We start from the raw sequence: 13221 nt of genomic DNA, 5'->3' as shown, positions 1-13221 counted from the left end.
CAGTTTCTAAAATCAGAAAGAATTGAATTCAATGCTTTTTGTTCATTTTGCTTGTTTGTCGGATTTTGGGATGGACTCTTTGGCTTTGCTTTTCTTCTCCTCATTGGATTTTTCATGTTAAAAGTTGCAGAAGCCAGATGACAAGCTCATTTTGGTTCAACTTCAGCAACTGTGCATTGCATTGCCATGTAATGTAATGTAATGCAATGCTATCTATCTAGCTCTCCCTCTATACTTCCTTTTGGATAAACAGACATATTAGGCAAGCATTTTGGAGCTTTCACCTAAATAACTACAGGTGGTGAGATAAGCTGCACAATATAATTGACCTTTCAGTATATTGTTGCACACACACCATCTATTTAGCAAATGCCCTTGTTATCAACAGCAGCCTTTTAAACTCACCTGAGCTAACAGGTATGTGAGCTGGTTACTCTGCTGCGCTTAAAATTTCTTTTTTGGTTTGCTACAATGCCTTTTCTGAAACGTTGTCTCCCTCTGCTGGAACACTCTCTTCTTTCATTTAATGCCTGCAGACTATAAAAGAGAAACCAACCCAAAAAGTTTGGTTGATTAGTCTGTGGCATTCTTTTAAACTGTTGCTTATGGCGGTCTCTGTGAGCTTCTCAGTGACATTCAGCCATCCAGGTATCCCGCCTGCAGTAGACGGAATGTGGCAATGGAACGCTGGCTGCGCGTGTCATAATAGGCTCTGAGCCTTTATATACCTGCGCACAGCAGCAGCCACCTTCAGTCTGCTGCTGGACAGCCAGCAGCAGCAGCAGCAGGAGAGGTAATTAATCAGCAACCCTCCTGCTAAGGGTAGACAGCTGCTCGTTCCACCCCCCCCCCCCCCGCCTTAATTGGTTCTCCTCCCTTCCAACGGTGTTGAGGCGGGTGGGAACAGCCGGGGGTTGAGGGTACTGTGCTAAAAGAGGTGGAGTTATGCAGATCTAAAACGCGTGGATTGCAGCAGCAGCAAGCCGAAAAGTGCAGGCATGTGAGGGATCTAGAGGTTGACAGCATGTCTTCTTAACGGGAGTCCAGGTGGCCATCTCCACAAATGGACTTTTCAGAATCCTTGGGTGGCACCGTAGTTGGAAACCAATTCTGGTTATCGCTTCTCGGCCTTTTGGCTAAGATCAAGTGTAGTATCTGTTCTTATCAGTTTAATATCTGATACGTCCCCTCTCTGGGGACCATATATTAAATGGATTTTTAGAACAGGGAGATGGAAAAAGAGCTTGCTCTGTCCACTCCACGCATTGACCTGGTATTGCAGTATCTCCAGGACCGGTGCACCCCTTCTTTAATGCAGTTTCTAAAATCAGAAAGAATTGAATTCAATGCTTTTTGTTCATTTTGCTTGTTTGTCGGATTTTGGGATGGACTCTTTGGCTTTGCTTTTCTTCTCCTCATTGGATTTTTCATGTTAAAAGTTGCAGAAGCCAGATGACAAGCTCATTTTGGTTCAACTTCAGCAACTGTGCATTGCATTGCCATGTAATGTAATGTAATGCAATGCTATCTATCTAGCTCTCCCTCTATACTTCCTTTTGGATAAACAGACATATTAGGCAAGCATTTTGGAGCTTTCACCTAAATAACTACAGGTGGTGAGATAAGCTGCACAATATAATTGGCCTTTCAGTATATTGTTGCACACACACCATCTATTTAGCAAATGCCCTTGTTATCAACAGCAGCCTTTTAAACTCACCTGAGCTAACAGGTATGTGAGCTGGTTACTCTGCTGCGCTTAAAATTTCTTTTTTGGTTTGCTACAATGCCTTTTCTGAAACGTTGTCTCCCTCTGCTGGAACACTGACTTCTTTCATTTAATGCCTGCAGACTATAAAAGAGAAACCAACCCAAAAAGTTTGGTTGATTAGTCTGTGGCATTCTTTTAAACTGTTGCTTATGGCGGTCTCTGTGAGCTTCTCAGTGACATTCAGCCATCCAGGTATCCCGCCTGCAGTAGACGGAATGTGGCAATGGAACGCTGGCTGCGCGTGTCATAATAGGCTCTGAGCCTTTATATACCTGCGCACAGCAGCAGCCACCTTCAGTCTGCTGCTGGACAGCCAGCAGCAGCAGCAGCAGGAGAGGTAATTAATCAGCAACCCTCCTGCTAAGGGTAGACAGCTGCTCGTTCCACCCCCCCCCCCCGCCTTAATTGGTTCTTCTCCCTTCCAACGGTGTTGAGGCGGGTGGGAACAGCCGGGGGTTGAGGGTACTGTGCTAAAAGAGGTGGAGTTATGCAGATCTAAAACGCGTGGATTGCAGCAGCAGCAAGCCGAAAAGTGCAGGCATGTGAGGGATCTAGAGGTTGACAGCATGTCTTCTTAACGGGAGTCCAGGTGGCCATCTCCACAAATGGACTTTTCAGAATCCTTGGGTGGCACCGTAGTCGGAAACCAATTCTGGTTATCGCTTCTCGGCCTTTTGGCTAAGATCAAGTGTAGTATCTGTTCTTATCAGTTTAATATCTGATACGTCCCCTATCTGGGGACCATATATTAAATGGATTTTTAGAACAGGGAGATGGAAAAAGAGCTTGCTCTGTCCACTCCACACATTGACCTGGTATTGCAGTATCTCCAGGACCGGTGCACCCCTTCTTTAATGCAGTTTCTAAAATCAGAAAGAATTGAATTCAATGCTTTTTGTTCATTTTGCTTGTTTGTCGGATTTTGGGATGGACTCTTTGGCTTTGCTTTTCTTCTCCTCATTGGATTTTTCATGTTAAAAGTTGCAGAAGCCAGATGACAAGCTCATTTTGGTTCAACTTCAGCAACTGTGCATTGCATTGCCATGTAATGTAATGTAATGCAATGCTATCTATCTAGCTCTCCCTCTATACTTCCTTTTGGATAAACAGACATATTAGGCAAGCATTTTGGAGCTTTCACCTAAATAACTACAGGTGGTGAGATAAGCTGCACAATATAATTGACCTTTCAGTATATTGTTGCACACACACCATCTATTTAGCAAATGCCCTTGTTATCAACAGCAGCCTTTTAAACTCACCTGAGCTAACAGGTATGTGAGCTGGTTACTCTGCTGCGCTTAAAATTTCTTTTTTGGTTTGCTACAATGCCTTTTCTGAAACGTTGTCTCCCTCTGCTGGAACACTGACTTCTTTCATTTAATGCCTGCAGACTATAAAAGAGAAACCAACCCAAAAAGTTTGGTTGATTAGTCTGTGGCATTCTTTTAAACTGTTGCTTATGGCGGTCTCTGTGAGCTTCTCAGTGACATTCAGCCATCCAGGTATCCCGCCTGCAGTAGACGGAATGTGGCAATGGAACGCTGGCTGCGCGTGTCATAATAGGCTCTGAGCCTTTATATACCTGCGCACAGCAGCAGCCACCTTCAGTCTGCTGCTGGACAGCCAGCAGCAGCAGCAGCAGGAGAGGTAATTAATCAGCAACCCTCCTGCTAAGGGTAGACAGCTGCTCGTTCCACCCCCCCCCCCGCCTTAATTGGTTCTCCTCCCTTCCAACGGTGTTGAGGCGGGTGGGAACAGCCGGGGGTTGAGGGTACTGTGCTAAAAGAGGTGGAGTTATGCAGATCTAAAACGCGTGGATTGCAGCAGCAGCAAGCCGAAAAGTGCAGGCATGTGAGGGATCTAGAGGTTGACAGCATGTCTTCTTAACGGGAGTCCAGGTGGCCATCTCCACAAATGGACTTTTCAGAATCCTTGGGTGGCACCGTAGTCGGAAACCAATTCTGGTTATCGCTTCTCGGCCTTTTGGCTAAGATCAAGTGTAGTATCTGTTCTTATCAGTTTAATATCTGATACGTCCCCTATCTGGGGACCATATATTAAATGGATTTTTAGAACAGGGAGATGGAAAAAGAGCTTGCTCTGTCCACTCCACGCATTGACCTGGTATTGCAGTATCTCCAGGACCGGTGCACCCCTTCTTTAATGCAGTTTCTAAAATCAGAAAGAATTGAATTCAATGCTTTTTGTTCATTTTGCTTGTTTGTCGGATTTTGGGATGGACTCTTTGGCTTTGCTTTTCTTCTCCTCATTGGATTTTTCATGTTAAAAGTTGCAGAAGCCAGATGACAAGCTCATTTTGGTTCAACTTCAGCAACTGTGCATTGCATTGCCATGTAATGTAATGTAATGCAATGCTATCTATCTAGCTCTCCCTCTATACTTCCCTTTGGATAAACAGACATATTAGGCAAGCATTTTGGAGCTTTCACCTAAATAACTACAGGTGGTGAGATAAGCTGCACAATATAATTGACCTTTCAGTATATTGTTGCACACACACCATCTATTTAGCAAATGCCCTTGTTATCAACAGCAGCCTTTTAAACTCACCTGAGCTAACAGGTATGTGAGCTGGTTACTCTGCTGCGCTTAAAATTTCTTTTTTGGTTTGCTACAATGCCTTTTCTGAAACGTTGTCTCCCTCTGCTGGAACACTGACTTCTTTCATTTAATGCCTGCAGACTATAAAAGAGAAACCAACCCAAAAAGTTTGGTTGATTAGTCTGTGGCATTCTTTTAAACTGTTGCTTATGGCGGTCTCTGTGAGCTTCTCAGTGACATTCAGCCATCCAGGTATCCCGCCTGCAGTAGACGGAATGTGGCAATGGAACGCTGGCTGCGCGTGTCACAATAGGCTCTGAGCCTTTATATACCTGCGCACAGCAGCAGCCACCTTCAGTCTGCTGCTGGACAGCCAGCAGCAGCAGCAGCAGGAGAGGTAATTAATCAGCAACCCTCCTGCTAAGGGTAGACAGCTGCTCGTTCCACCCCCCCCCCGCCTTAATTGGTTCTCCTCCCTTCCAACGGTGTTGAGGCGGGTGGGAACAGCCGGGGGTTGAGGGTACTGTGCTAAAAGAGGTGGAGTTATGCAGATCTAAAACGCGTGGATTGCAGCAGCAGCAAGCCGAAAAGTGCAGGCATGTGAGGGATCTAGAGGTTGACAGCATGTCTTCTTAACGGGAGTCCAGGTGGCCATCTCCACAAATGGACTTTTCAGAATCCTTGGGTGGCACCGTAGTCGGAAACCAATTCTGGTTATCGCTTCTCTGCCTTTTGGCTAAGATCAAGTGTAGTATCTGTTCTTATCAGTTTAATATCTGATACGTCCCCTATCTGGGGACCATATATTAAATGGATTTTTAGAACAGGGAGATGGAAAAAGAGCTTGCTCTGTCCACTCCACGCATTGACCTGGTATTGCAGTATCTCCAGGACCGGTGCACCCCTTCTTTAATGCAGTTTCTAAAATCAGAAAGAATTGAATTCAATGCTTTTTGTTCATTTTGCTTGTTTGTCGGATTTTGGGATGGACTCTTTGGCTTTGCTTTTCTTCTCCTCATTGGATTTTTCATGTTAAAAGTTGCAGAAGCCAGATGACAAGCTCATTTTGGTTCAACTTCAGCAACTGTGCATTGCATTGCCATGTAATGTAATGTAATGCAATGCTATCTATCTAGCTCTCCCTCTATACTTCCTTTTGGATAAACAGACATATTAGGCAAGCATTTTGGAGCTTTCACCTAAATAACTACAGGTGGTGAGATAAGCTGCACAATATAATTGACCTTTCAGTATATTGTTGCACACACACCATCTATTTAGCAAATGCCCTTGTTATCAACAGCAGCCTTTTAAACTCACCTGAGCTAACAGGTATGTGAGCTGGTTACTCTGCTGCGCTTAAAATTTCTTTTTTGGTTTGCTACAATGCCTTTTCTGAAACGTTGTCTCCCTCTGCTGGAACACTGACTTCTTTCATTTAATGCCTGCAGACTATAAAAGAGAAACCAACCCAAAAAGTTTGGTTGATTAGTCTGTGGCATTCTTTTAAACTGTTGCTTATGGCGGTCTCTGTGAGCTTCTCAGTGACATTCAGCCATCCAGGTATCCCGCCTGCAGTAGACGGAATGTGGCAATGGAACGCTGGCTGCGCGTGTCATAATAGGCTCTGAGCCTTTATATACCTGCGCACAGCAGCAGCCACCTTCAGTCTGCTGCTGGACAGCCAGCAGCAGCAGCAGCAGGAGAGGTAATTAATCAGCAACCCTCCTGCTAAGGGTAGACAGCTGCTCGTTCCACCCCCCCCCCCCCCCGCCTTAATTGGTTCTCCTCCCTTCCAACGGTGTTGAGGCGGGTGGGAACAGCCGGGGGTTGAGGGTACTGTGCTAAAAGAGGTGGAGTTATGCAGATCTAAAACGCGTGGATTGCAGCAGCAGCAAGCCGAAAAGTGCAGGCATGTGAGGGATCTAGAGGTTGACAGCATGTCTTCTTAACGGGAGTCCAGGTGGCCATCTCCACAAATGGACTTTTCAGAATCCTTGGGTGGCACCGTAGTCGTAAACCAATTCTGGTTATCGCTTCTCGGCCTTTTGGCTAAGATCAAGTGTAGTATCTGTTCTTATCAGTTTAATATCTGATACGTCCCCTATCTGGGGACCATATATTAAATGGATTTTTAGAACAGGGAGATGGAAAAAGAGCTTGCTCTGTCCACTCCACGCATTGACCTGGTATTGCAGTATCTCCAGGACCGGTGCACCCCTTCTTTAATGCAGTTTCTAAAATCAGAAAGAATTGAATTCAATGCTTTTTGTTCATTTTGCTTGTTTGTCGGATTTTGGGATGGACTCTTTGGCTTTGCTTTTCTTCTCCTCATTGGATTTTTCATGTTAAAAGTTGCAGAAGCCAGATGACAAGCTCATTTTGGTTCAACTTCAGCAACTGTGCATTGCATTTCCATGTAATGTAATGTAATGCAATGCTATCTATCTAGCTCTCCCTCTATACTTCCTTTTGGATAAACAGACATATTAGGCAAGCATTTTGGAGCTTTCACCTAAATAACTACAGGTGGTGAGATAAGCTGCACAATATAATTGACCTTTCAGTATATTGTTGCACACACACCATCTATTTAGCAAATGCCCTTGTTATCAACAGCAGCCTTTTAAACTCACCTGAGCTAACAGGTATGTGAGCTGGTTACTCTGCTGAGCTTAAAATTTCTTTTTTGGTTTGCTACAATGCCTTTTCTGAAACGTTGTCTCCCTCTGCTGGAACACTGACTTCTTTCATTTAATGCCTGCAGACTATAAAAGAGAAACCAACCCAAAAAGTTTGGTTGATTAGTCTGTGGCATTCTTTTAAACTGTTGCTTATGGCGGTCTCTGTGAGCTTCTCAGTGACATTCAGCCATCCAGGTATCCCGCCTGCAGTAGACGGAATGTGGCAATGGAACGCTGGCTGCGCGTGTCATAATAGGCTCTGAGCCTTTATATACCTGCGCACAGCAGCAGCCACCTTCAGTCTGCTGCTGGACAGCCAGCAGCAGCAGCAGCAGGAGAGGTAATTAATCAGCAACCCTCCTGCTAAGGGTAGACAGCTGCTCGTTCCACCCCCCCCCCCCGCCTTAATTGGTTCTCCTCCCTTCCAACGGTGTTGAGGCGGGTGGGAACAGCCGGGGGTTGAGGGTACTGTGCTAAAAGAGGTGGAGTTATGCAGATCTAAAACGCGTGGATTGCAGCAGCAGCAAGCCGAAAAGTGCAGGCATGTGAGGGATCTAGAGGTTGACAGCATGTCTTCTTAACGGGAGTCCAGGTGGCCATCTCCACAAATGGACTTTTCAGAATCCTTGGGTGGCACCGTAGTCGGAAACCAATTCTGGTTATCGCTTCTCGGCCTTTTGGCTAAGATCAAGTGTAGTATCTGTTCTTATCAGTTTAATATCTGATACGTCCCCTATCTGGGGACCATATATTAAATGGATTTTTAGAACAGGGAGATGGAAAAAGAGCTTGCTCTGTCCACTCCACGCATTGACCTGGTATTGCAGTATCTCCAGGACCGGTGCACCCCTTCTTTAATGCAGTTTCTAAAATCAGAAAGAATTGAATTCAATGCTTTTTGTTCATTTTGCTTGTTTGTCGGATTTTGGGATGGACTCTTTGGCTTTGCTTTTCTTCTCCTCATTGGATTTTTCATGTTAAAAGTTGCAGAAGCCAGATGACAAGCTCATTTTGGTTCAACTTCAGCAACTGTGCATTGCATTGCCATGTAATGTAATGTAATGCAATGCTATCTATCTAGCTCTCCCTCTATACTTCCTTTTGGATAAACAGACATATTAGGCAAGCATTTTGGAGCTTTCACCTAAATAACTACAGGTGGTGAGATAAGCTGCACAATATAATTGACCTTTCAGTATATTGTTGCACACACACCATCTATTTAGCAAATGCCCTTGTTATCAACAGCAGCCTTTTAAACTCACCTGAGCTAACAGGTATGTGAGCTGGTTACTCTGCTGCGCTTAAAATTTCTTTTTTGGTTTGCTACAATGCCTTTTCTGAAACGTTGTCTCCCTCTGCTGGAACACTCTCTTCTTTCATTTAATGCCTGCAGACTATAAAAGAGAAACCAACCCAAAAAGTTTGGTTGATTAGTCTGTGGCATTCTTTTAAACTGTTGCTTATGGCGGTCTCTGTGAGCTTCTCAGTGACATTCAGCCATCCAGGTATCCCGCCTGCAGTAGACGGAATGTGGCAATGGAACGCTGGCTGCGCGTGTCATAATAGGCTCTGAGCCTTTATATACCTGCGCACAGCAGCAGCCACCTTCAGTCTGCTGCTGGACAGCCAGCAGCAGCAGCAGCAGGAGAGGTAATTAATCAGCAACCCTCCTGCTAAGGGTAGACAGCTGCTCGTTCCACCCCCCCCCCCCGCCTTAATTGGTTCTCCTCCCTTCCAACGGTGTTGAGGCGGGTGGGAACAGCGGGGGGTTGAGGGTACTGTGCTAAAAGAGGTGGAGTTATGCAGATCTAAAACGCGTGGATTGCAGCAGCAGCAAGCCGAAAAGTGCAGGCATGTGAGGGATCTAGAGGTTGACAGCATGTCTTCTTAACGGGAGTCCAGGTGGCCATCTCCACAAATGGACTTTTCAGAATCCTTGGGTGGCACCGTAGTTGGAAACCAATTCTGGTTATCGCTTCTCGGCCTTTTGGCTAAGATCAAGTGTAGTATCTGTTCTTATCAGTTTAATATCTGATACGTCCCCTATCTGGGGACCATATATTAAATGGATTTTTAGAACAGGGAGATGGAAAAAGAGCTTGCTCTGTCCACTCCACGCATTGACCTGGTATTGCAGTATCTCCAGGACCGGTGCACCCCTTCTTTAATGCAGTTTCTAAAATCAGAAAGAATTGAATTCAATGCTTTTTGTTCATTTTGCTTGTTTGTCGGATTTTGGGATGGACTCTTTGGCTTTGCTTTTCTTCTCCTCATTGGATTTTTCATGTTAAAAGTTGCAGAAGCCAGATGACAAGCTCATTTTGGTTCAACTTCAGCAACTGTGCATTGCATTGCCATGTAATGTAATGTAATGCAATGCTATCTATCTAGCTCTCCCTCTATACTTCCTTTTGGATAAACAGACATATTAGGCAAGCATTTTGGAGCTTTCACCTAAATAACTACAGGTGGTGAGATAAGCTGCACAATATAATTGGCCTTTCAGTATATTGTTGCACACACACCATCTATTTAGCAAATGCCCTTGTTATCAACAGCAGCCTTTTAAACTCACCTGAGCTAACAGGTATGTGAGCTGGTTACTCTGCTGCGCTTAAAATTTCTTTTTTGGTTTGCTACAATGCCTTTTCTGAAACGTTGTCTCCCTCTGCTGGAACACTGACTTCTTTCATTTAATGCCTGCAGACTATAAAAGAGAAACCAACCCAAAAAGTTTGGTTGATTAGTCTGTGGCATTCTTTTAAACTGTTGCTTATGGCGGTCTCTGTGAGCTTCTCAGTGACATTCAGCCATCCAGGTATCCCGCCTGCAGTAGACGGAATGTGGCAATGGAATGCTGGCTGCGCGTGTCATAATAGGCTCTGAGCCTTTATATACCTGCGCACAGCAGCAGCCACCTTCAGTCTGCTGCTGGACAGCCAGCAGCAGCAGCAGCAGGAGAGGTAATTAATCAGCAACCCTCCTGCTAAGGGTAGACAGCTGCTCGTTCCACACCCCCCCCGCCTTAATTGGTTCTCCTCCCTTCCAACGGTGTTGAGGCGGGTGGGAACAGCCGGGGGTTGAGGGTACTGTGCTAAAAGAGGTGGAGTTATGCAGATCTAAAACGCGTGGATTGCAGCAGCAGCAAGCCGAAAAGTGCAGGCATGTGAGGGATCTAGAGGTTGACAGCATGTCTTCTTAACGGGAGTCCAGGTGGCCATCTCCACAAATGGACTTTTCAGAATCCTTGGGTGGCACCGTAGTCGGAAACCAATTCTGGTTATCGCTTTTCGGCCTTTTGGCTAAGATCAAGTGTATTATCTGTTCTTATCAGTTTAATATCTGATACGTCCCCTATCTGGGGACCATATATTAAATGGATTTTTAGAACAGGGAGATGGAAAAAGAGCTTGCTCTGTCCACTCCACGCATTGACCTGGTATTGCAGTATCTCCAGGACCGGTGCACCCCTTCTTTAATGCAGTTTCTAAAATCAGAAAGAATTGAATTCAATGCTTTTTGTTCATTTTGCTTGTTTGTCGGATTTTGGGATGGACTCTTTGGCTTTGCTTTTCTTCTCCTCATTGGATTTTTCATGTTAAAAGTTGCAGAAGCCAGATGACAAGCTCATTTTGGTTCAACTTCAGCAACTGTGCATTGCATTGCCATGTAATGTAATGTAATGCAATGCTATCTATCTAGCTCTCCCTCTATACTTCCTTTTGGATAAACAGACATATTAGGCAAGCATTTTGGAGCTTTCACCTAAATAACTACAGGTGGTGAGATAAGCTGCACAATATAATTGACCTTTCAGTATATTGTTGCACACACACCATCTATTTAGCAAATGCCCTTGTTATCAACAGCAGCCTTTTAAACTCACCTGAGCTAACAGGTATGTGAGCTGGTTACTCTGCTGCGCTTAAAATTTCTTTTTTGGTTTGCTACAATGCCTTTTCTGAAACGTTGTCTCCCTCTGCTGGAACACTGACTTCTTTCATTTAATGCCTGCAGACTATAAAAGAGAAACCAACCCAAAAAGTTTGGTTGATTAGTCTGTGGCATTCTTTTAAACTGTTGCTTATGGCGGTCTCTGTGAGCTTCTCAGTGACATTCAGCCATCCAGGTATCCCGCCTGCAGTAGACGGAATGTGGCAATGGAACGCTGGCTGCGCGTGTCATAATAGGCTCTGAGCCTTTATATACCTGCGCACAGCAGCAGCCACCTTCAGTCTGCTGCTGGACAGCCAGCAGCAGCAGCAGCAGGAGAGGTAATTAATCAGCAACCCTCCTGCTAAGGGTAGACAGCTGCTCGTTCCACCCCCCCCCCACCCCCCGCCTTAATTGGTTCTTCTCCCTTCCAACGGTGTTGAGGCGGGTGGGAACAGCCGGGGGTTGAGGGTACTGTGCTAAAAGAGGTGGAGTTATGCAGATCTAAAACGCGTGGATTGCAGCAGCAGCAAGCCGAAAAGTGCAGGCATGTGAGGGATCTAGAGGTTGACAGCATGTCTTCTTAACGGGAGTCCAGGTGGCCATCTCCACAAATGGACTTTTCAGAATCCTTGGGTGGCACCGTAGTCGGAAACCAATTCTGGTTATCGCTTCTCTGCCTTTTGGCTAAGATCAAGTGTAGTATCTGTTCTTATCAGTTTAATATCTGATACGTCCCCTATCTGGGGACCATATATTAAATGGATTTTTAGAACAGGGAGATGGAAAAAGAGCTTGCTCTGTCCACTCCACGCATTGACCTGGTATTGCAGTATCTCCAGGACCGGTGCACCCCTTCTTTAATGCAGTTTCTAAAATCAGAAAGAATTGAATTCAATGCTTTTTGTTCATTTTGCTTGTTTGTCGGATTTTGGGATGGACTCTTTGGCTTTGCTTTTCTTCTCCTCATTGGATTTTTCATGTTAAAAGTTGCAGAAGCCAGATGACAAGCTCATTTTGGTTCAACTTCAGCAACTGTGCATTGCATTGCCATGTAATGTAATGTAATGCAATGCTATCTATCTAGCTCTCCCTCTATACTTCCTTTTGGATAAACAGACATATTAGGCAAGCATTTTGGAGCTTTCACCTAAATAACTACAGGTGGTGAGATAAGCTGCACAATATAATTGACCTTTCAGTATATTGTTGCACACACACCATCTATTTAGCAAATTCCCTTGTTATCAACAGCAGCCTTTTAAACTCACCTGAGCTAACAGGTATGTGAGCTGGTTACTCTGCTGAGCTTAAAATTTCTTTTTTGGTTTGCTACAATGCCTTTTCTGAAACGTTGTCTCCCTCTGCTGGAACACTGACTTCTTTCATTTAATGCCTGCAGACTATAAAAGAGAAACCAACCCAAAAAGTTTGGTTGATTAGTCTGTGGCATTCTTTTAAACTGTTGCTTATGGCGGTCTCTGTGAGCTTCTCAGTGACATTCAGCCATCCAGGTATCCCGCCTGCAGTAGACGGAATGTGGCAATGGAACGCTGGCTGCGCGTGTCATAATAGGCTCTGAGCCTTTATATACCTGCGCACAGCAGCAGCCACCTTCAGTCTGCTGCTGGACAGCCAGTAGCAGCAGCAGCAGGAGAGGTAATTAATCAGCAACCCTCCTGCTAAGGGTAGACAGCTGCTCGTTCCACCCCCCCCCCCGCCTTAATTGGTTCTCCTCCCTTCCAACGGTGTTGAGGCGGGTGGGAACAGCCGGGGGTTGGGGGTACTGTGCTAAAAGAGGTGGAGTTATGCAGATCTAAAACGCGTGGATTGCAGCAGCAGCAAGCCGAAAAGTGCAGGCATGTGAGGGATCTAGAGGTTGACAGCATGTCTTCCTAACGGGAGTCCAGGTGGCCATCTCCACAAATGGACTTTTCAGAATCCTTGGGTGGCACCGTAGTCGGAAACCAATTCTGGTTATCGCTTCTCGGCCTTTTGGCTAAGATCAAGTGTAGTATCTGTTCTTATCAGTTTAATATCTGATACGTCCCCTATCTGGGGACCATATATTAAATGGATTTTTAGAACAGGGAGATGGAAAAAGAGCTTGCTCTGTCCACTCCACGCATTGACCTGGTATTGCAGTATCTCCAGGACCGGTGCACCCCTTCTTTAATGCAGTTTCTAAAATCAGAAAGAATTGAATTCAATGCTTTTTGTTCATTTTGCTTGTTTGTCGGATTTTGGGATGGACTCTTTGGCTTT

The 13221-nt window shown here is 45.1% G+C and overlaps 10 non-coding genes across 10 annotated transcripts; all 10 read left to right on the top strand.

The window, feature by feature from the left end:
• The first annotated feature begins 1116 nt into the window (after positions 1 to 1116).
• Positions 1117 to 1307, top strand: LOC141184541 (U2 spliceosomal RNA). The gene has a single exon (XR_012259286.1). It is a non-coding gene; the product is annotated as a U2 spliceosomal RNA (small nuclear RNA).
• A 1122-nt stretch (positions 1308 to 2429) lies between these two features.
• On the top strand, positions 2430 to 2620 carry LOC141184688 (U2 spliceosomal RNA). The gene has a single exon (XR_012259420.1). It is a non-coding gene; the product is annotated as a U2 spliceosomal RNA (small nuclear RNA).
• Positions 2621 to 3741: 1121 nt separating this feature from the next.
• Positions 3742 to 3932, top strand: LOC141188715 (U2 spliceosomal RNA). The gene has a single exon (XR_012262798.1). It is a non-coding gene; the product is annotated as a U2 spliceosomal RNA (small nuclear RNA).
• Positions 3933 to 5052: 1120 nt separating this feature from the next.
• On the top strand, positions 5053 to 5243 carry LOC141184116 (U2 spliceosomal RNA). The gene has a single exon (XR_012258902.1). It is a non-coding gene; the product is annotated as a U2 spliceosomal RNA (small nuclear RNA).
• A 1125-nt stretch (positions 5244 to 6368) lies between these two features.
• Positions 6369 to 6559, top strand: LOC141188713 (U2 spliceosomal RNA). The gene has a single exon (XR_012262796.1). It is a non-coding gene; the product is annotated as a U2 spliceosomal RNA (small nuclear RNA).
• Positions 6560 to 7681: 1122 nt separating this feature from the next.
• Positions 7682 to 7872, top strand: LOC141188712 (U2 spliceosomal RNA). The gene has a single exon (XR_012262795.1). It is a non-coding gene; the product is annotated as a U2 spliceosomal RNA (small nuclear RNA).
• A 1122-nt stretch (positions 7873 to 8994) lies between these two features.
• On the top strand, positions 8995 to 9185 carry LOC141188711 (U2 spliceosomal RNA). The gene has a single exon (XR_012262794.1). It is a non-coding gene; the product is annotated as a U2 spliceosomal RNA (small nuclear RNA).
• Positions 9186 to 10305: 1120 nt separating this feature from the next.
• LOC141185500 (U2 spliceosomal RNA) lies at positions 10306 to 10496 on the top strand. Its single transcript, XR_012260157.1, has one exon. It is a non-coding gene; the product is annotated as a U2 spliceosomal RNA (small nuclear RNA).
• A 1127-nt stretch (positions 10497 to 11623) lies between these two features.
• On the top strand, positions 11624 to 11814 carry LOC141184115 (U2 spliceosomal RNA). Its single transcript, XR_012258901.1, has one exon. It is a non-coding gene; the product is annotated as a U2 spliceosomal RNA (small nuclear RNA).
• A 1121-nt stretch (positions 11815 to 12935) lies between these two features.
• LOC141188710 (U2 spliceosomal RNA) lies at positions 12936 to 13126 on the top strand. The gene has a single exon (XR_012262793.1). It is a non-coding gene; the product is annotated as a U2 spliceosomal RNA (small nuclear RNA).
• The last annotated feature ends 95 nt before the right edge of the window (positions 13127 to 13221 follow it).

Source organism: Phyllobates terribilis, unplaced genomic scaffold, assembly GCF_046119375.1.
Source record: "Phyllobates terribilis strain yellow unplaced genomic scaffold, ASM4611937v1 Scaffold_40__1_contigs__length_11209783, whole genome shotgun sequence".
Classification (NCBI taxonomy): Eukaryota; Metazoa; Chordata; class Amphibia; order Anura; family Dendrobatidae; genus Phyllobates; species Phyllobates terribilis.
The sequence above is the reverse complement of the archived record's forward strand: the minus strand, read 5'-3'. Positions and strand labels throughout refer to the sequence as shown.